At 40.9% G+C, this 6,153-nt stretch overlaps 1 long non-coding RNA gene across 1 annotated transcript; it reads left to right on the forward strand.

Moving 5' to 3' along the window:
• Window positions 1–3,012: 3,012 nt before the first annotated feature.
• LOC127690215 (uncharacterized) lies at window positions 3,013–5,777 on the forward strand. The gene is made up of 3 exons (XR_007978974.1): window positions 3,013–3,237; window positions 5,298–5,392; window positions 5,527–5,777. It is a non-coding gene; the product is annotated as an uncharacterized LOC127690215 (long non-coding RNA).
• Window positions 5,778–6,153: the final 376 nt, after the last annotated feature.

Here is a 6,153-nt window from a genome sequence, read left to right on the forward strand (position 1 = left end):
TTTGTGTTTTTGAGGGACTCCTGAGAGTGGGAGTAGGGGTGTCTCTCTTTTTGTGTGCTCTTGGGATACCTTTTCTCATACTGGGTTCCCTCACCTAGCCTTGACGTAAGCGTTTAAACTCTTGTCTTATTGTATCTTGTTGTGCCAAGTTCAGTTGATATCCCTAGAAGGCTTGCTCATTTATAGGAGAAGTGGATTTGGGGGCAGAGGAAAAGTGGAGGGAACTGGGAGGAGTGGAAGGAGGGGACACTGTAGTCAGGATTATTATATGACAGAAGAATAAATTAAAAAATAATAAGATTTCATGCCAGCAGCTTAATGGCACACCTGGAAGCTCTAGAATAAAAAGAAGCAAACACACCCAAGAGGAATAGATGATGGGAAACAGTCAAACTCATGGCTGAAATTAATAAAATAGAAACAAAGAAAACAATACAAAGAATCAATGAAACAGAGTTGGTTCTTTGAGAAAATCAACAAGATAGACAGGGGAGGATATAAATACTTGCTGGGTGGATCCCACCTAGACTCAGACTGCTCAAATAGTAGCTTTAAAAGGTCCTTCAGGAACTGGTCCCCTGATTTGGCCTCCCCCAAGCAATGGGGTCTGACAAATGGCCTGGCTTTCATAACCAAAACTTATCAACTAATAGCTAAATCTTTAGCTATAGATTTAAAACTCCATTGTGCATATAGACCTCAGAATTCTGCTCAGGTAAATAAATGAATAAAACATTTTTTTAAATGTTATCTAAGATCATCAATGACTATATGTGGTAGTTTGAATGAAGATGTCCCCTAACAACTGATGTGTTTGAATGCTAAGTCTCAAGTGGTGGAACTGTTTGAGAAAGATTGGAAGACCTGGCCTTGCTGAAGTAGGCATGCCTTGTTGGAGGAGGTGTGTCATTGGAGTGGACACTCAGGTTTCAAAAGCCAACTCCAAGTGCTTCTCTATCTATCTATCTATTTATCTATCTATCTATCTATCTATCTATCTCTATCTATCTCTCTCTGCCTGCTGTCTGCTGCTCAGGATATAAAGCTCTCAGCTCACTGGAAACCTGACAGGAAGGTTGATCCAGGATGATCATGCACTGACCCTTCAAAACTGTACAACTCCCTGCCACACCGCCCCCACCCCCACCCCCGCCAGTAACCACTTTCTTTTGAGTTGCCTTGTTCATCGTGTTTCTTCACTGCTGTGGAACACTGACTAGGACTGCATCCATGACAGCTAATCTTTGTTTTCAGCTTGACAGGATTTAGAATCCCCTAGGAGATGGTTAGGTACTCCTCCAAAAGTATGTGTGAGAGAGTTTCCAGAAAGGATTTAAGTAAGGAAGAAAATATAGCATAAATATGACCCCACAGGTTTGGGGGCCTAGATGGAATAAAAGGAGAAAAGAACAATTAGCAGAGTGCCCACACACCCCTTCTGCATCCTGAGCTACCCAGATGTGAGCACTGGGTGCTTACTAAACTGACTTTGGCTAAGCAAACTTAAAAGATTAACTTCAGGCTCAGCCTATACATGCTCTAGAGGATCAACAACAGGGTTCAAACACTCATTTCTCTGCTTCACTGATTAGAGGTAAAAAGCAAATGATGCAGGATGAAGTGGGGAGACAAGAAAAACATCTCTGGAGCAGCACATATTTTGTATGACTTATCATCCTTGATCCATAGAAAAATAATCATATATATTGCCATTACTGAAATGGGCCGGCTCATTTTTCTATTAGTATAATTTCTGATGAGTAATACATTTTGTTGTAAACACTGTTATTCTTTTGGGGATTATAACATCTAATTTTGATAGCAGGACTAGCAAGACATGAGGATACTAGGAAAAGCAGCTGTTAAATTGCTTGACTCTGAAAGTGTCTAGTGAGTGCATACAGGGGCTGGTTAAGAACTTATGTGTGCACTCTGCACAGTATTTGGCTGTTGGAACTCTGGGGAAAATACAAGACAATCTGAACCATAAGTTGCTGCCTCTCATCTTCTGGCATTTTAACTTATGTTAAATATGTGACTTAATTGATTAACATTCCATCTGTCTGTAGTTCACTAGAGATTTATTCTAAGACTGAGATGTTTTGCTAGAATATAGATACATATTTGTTTCCTGTTGTTTATATTTCAGGCTTTTGCCTGCTTAACTTGTCATTTGGACAGTCTTGCCATTTGGAACCCTGGTCTTAGAACACCCTTTTGTTGTGTATATATAGCATAATTGTACATCAATCAGAATAGCTATAATAACTAGCACTATTCAATAAATTTATGAGGTTAATTTTTTATTTTCTGTCAGTGTTGTAGACTTATCCTTCTGAGCAAAGCTTCTAAATTTTCCTTCAAAGTAGAAGCTGGGGCTGGAAAGATGGTTTAATAGTTAAGAGCACTAGCTGCTCTTCTAGAGGTCCCAGGTTTGGTCTCCAGCATCTCCATGATAACTCACAACAGCCTGTCACTCCAGTCCCAGGAAGATCAATGCCTTCTTCTGGCCTCCAAGAACACTGTATGCCCACGGTGCACAGACATACAGTTTGGCAAATACTCATACACATAAAATAAAAATAAATAAGATTTTCATAAATAAATAAATAAATGGCATTTATTCACGTGTTTTCTGTGTATGCCCATGTACACTTCATTTACTTATTTTCACACATAGGGGGCATTTGCCATGACACATGTGTGAATGTCAAAAGATCACTTTTGAGAGTCAGTTATCTCCCTCAACCACGCAGATCTCAGGGATCAAATTCAAGGTGTCGGTCCTTCCTGGAAGTTATTTATATGCACTGAGCCATCTCATGAAAGGCTATAAATGTCACGAGTAAACAAAACTAGTGAGATAAGTATCTTTGGTATAAACAGGAAAAGAAAAGAAAAGAAAAAACGCTAGTGAAACACAGCTGGGGTCATTTCCTTTAAATGCTTCTGTTAGAGAAAAGCAAAACTGAGCCTCAGAGCCAAAAACCTTTAGCTAAAGGTTAGCTAAAACTGATTAGCCAAAAAAGGCAACTAAGCAGCTGTTTCATTTTGCCCTCGGGTTCGTTATATAAAGAACTTTCTGTCTTCTTTAGTTGGTGCTCTGTGATACAGGAATTGCTTCCTACTCGGCTAAACTTCTTAAAATCCTGCTTTATCCTAAACTCATAAGGACGTAAAAGAGCCAAAGAGCCAACCAAGAAATCAGAGAGTGCCAACTTCAGGATGTCTCTACAAGTAAGTCTCTTGGTTTATAAGAGAAAGTCTCAGTGGGTTAACTACTCTTGGGAGGGATGTAGTCCAGTTTGCTGGCCTGAGAAAGAGTGGATGCATGCATCTGATTTGAAAACTTGTATCCCATTGTAAACAATGATTTCTTTTCACAGTCGCTATCTCCCTGCGTCCACAGAGCTAGATTACGGTCTGAGTGTAGGAAGGAAAGAGACTGGTGGCTTGAAGGGAGCTGGGTCTTGCTCTAGAAGTTGTGACATGAATTCTTTGTGTTCCCTGAAATTGAAATCCTTCCACCTGCATAATCAGCCCCAGCCTTTTCTATGTCACCACTCCTCACCCCTCTCCTGAAGCTTGCCACTCCACACAGAAACATACTCACACACCACACATCCCAATCCTTTCCATACATGTAAGAACACACATGCACATGTGCACACATACATACACAGAACTTGAAAACAGACTCAAAAGAGAACTCTGGAGACTCAGGAGAAATTTACTGACATTAGAAAGAAAGAAAAAAAAAACACAAGGTAGGATGGCAAACTGTGGATCTTGGTAGCTGCTATGAGGGTGAGGAAAGGAGAAAGAGACATTTATATACTTAATCAAGTACACAACAGGCACACCAGGGAAATAGAAGCAGGTACCTGGGCCTTTGGTTTTTCCATTTTATTTTGAAGGGTACAAATGTGGTCTCCTCTAAGGTAACATAGTTACAGTTTTAGGGTATACACCTGGGCCCAAATAGCTCTAATAAACTGAACTACTGTCTTCAAGGTGTTAATTAAGGAGACAATCGAGAAAATAAAATTTGTTCAACATGGCTATACTGAGAAGAAGGACAAATAAAAAGCTCCACTGGCTGCCCCATCACCACCAAGTTTGTCTTTTCATTTAAGAGTAAGAGTTGGATTTAAGATCCATGCTTTTCAGGCATTTGTGTGAGGCACATAAGTGACACTTCACTTTTTTAAACCAACCAAAGAGGAAATAAATAACCTTGCTTTTTTTTAACTTTTAATCAGCTAGAACTGTCATTGCATAGCCTAGAATTTGATAGCTTTGGGACAGGAGGGAATAATTAAACAGCATGAACTAATATCAAGCTTTGTTATCCTCTGCCTTCAGTCCATCTTTACCTCAAGTCCTTTGCAAGCAGCCTTCAGATCTTTAGCACCTACTGAGAGCCAGTGTGGGTGGGTTTCCAGTCTAGCAATGGAAGCCCAGTTGCTTGAACAAGCAAGTGGAGATCTTTCACTGTTGCACTGACATCTGTTCTCTGTTTTACTTTTCTTCTAGTTGCCTTTCTATCAGTGCATTGCTAATACCACTCATCTCAGAAGATGATGACATAGGCATACAGCTATCCATGTAGCTCCCATGGTTTCATGGCTTTAAAGGGCACTCCCAGTCTTTACCTGTCTACCTAGTATCAGGCTTACAGTCCCCTGGTTTCCTCTGCTGAGTTAGTTCAATTTAGGAATAACTTTACTTGCTCTTTTTCACCAGCCAGACTGAAGCCTCACTTTATCCTCCCTCAAAACTCCCTCAAAATTCCTCTGTCACAGGTGAGAAGATTGTCTCAGGGCCGGCTTTATCTGGATGCTTAGAGATCAGTAAAACTACTCATCACAGCTGATAGTCTCCTCCCACCAGGAGGCTTTTCCCACAGACCTCTTCTTCCCTGATGATGTTCAGGCCTCTTTTTCCCCTCTATCTCACTTTCCTCTGTGTTCCTTTACCCAGTACAAACACTGTTCACTACCAATACAGAGCACTTTCACGCTCTCACCAACTTCAGACCACACCTCTGGACTTGGGCAAATGACCAAAGCATTTATCTGAGCAATGACACCTCCTTTTTAGAGGATCACTGATGGTGAGGGGTGAAATAAAAAACCCTTTTGCACCCATACCAGATCTCTTAAAGACGCCAAGAGACATTTCCCCCCAATTGGACTGAGAGACATAAAGACAGTCCATGATTAAGCTAAGTTCAAAATTGAATTTGTTGATGTCTAAACTTGTTTTCATGTCCTCTCTGTTTATTCTGCTCCAAGATCCCAATAACAATTGGGCTTGGTGTGCTAGGTGTCGTCATGCAATGTGTTATAAGTATTATCAAGATCCTGAGCAGCTCTGGAGATGGCAATAGGTGAGTTGAGTTTAGAGGGAGTCTGAACAGGGTTTCTCACACCCTGTTCAGAAACAGAGTCACACAATGTCTAAGCCCTCTGAGCATGATGTCCTCCTGTCACATCTGTTCCTCCTTATGTCTGTATTTTCCAGGTATATGGGAACCCAGGAGACATCCAAAAAGCATTCAGAGAAATTCAAGTGAAATCAGCCATGTAATCAAGCAAATTTAAAGAGCATCTCTCACTGGGACCTGAAGAAGTCCTCTGCCTTCCGGGCTTTCATAAACCAAGATCTCCCTTTCCTGACAAATAAGGAAATATCTCACCCACTGCTTGCACTCTGAATCTTGTGATTTGATTCAGTTTGATAAATCATAGTCAATTGAATAAATATGAATTTAAGGTGTGGGGTGTTTTTTGGGGGGGGTGGATTTGGTTTCTTCCAGACAGGGTATCTCTGTGTAGCCCTGGCTGTCCTGGAACTCACTCTGTAGACCAGGCTGGCCTTGAACTCAGAAATCCGTCTGCCTCTGCCTCCCAGAGTGCTGGGATTACAGGCGTGCGCCACCACTGCCCGGCTTAATGTGTATTTTAACCAAAAGTTTTTCCCAGGACATTTATTGTTTTGTCATGTGGGCATCTATAAGTCTTACTGTATTAAATGTATGTATTCCCTCACCTGAGTTTATGGGTTGGAAGAACAAATATCTACAACTGTGATTTTCTATAAAAAAAGACACTGTCCTTGATCTCAAAGAATTTGGGACAAAGCAGACAC

Source organism: Apodemus sylvaticus, chromosome 1 (assembly GCF_947179515.1).
Source record: "Apodemus sylvaticus chromosome 1, mApoSyl1.1, whole genome shotgun sequence".
Lineage (NCBI taxonomy): Eukaryota > Metazoa > Chordata > Mammalia > Rodentia > Muridae > Apodemus > Apodemus sylvaticus.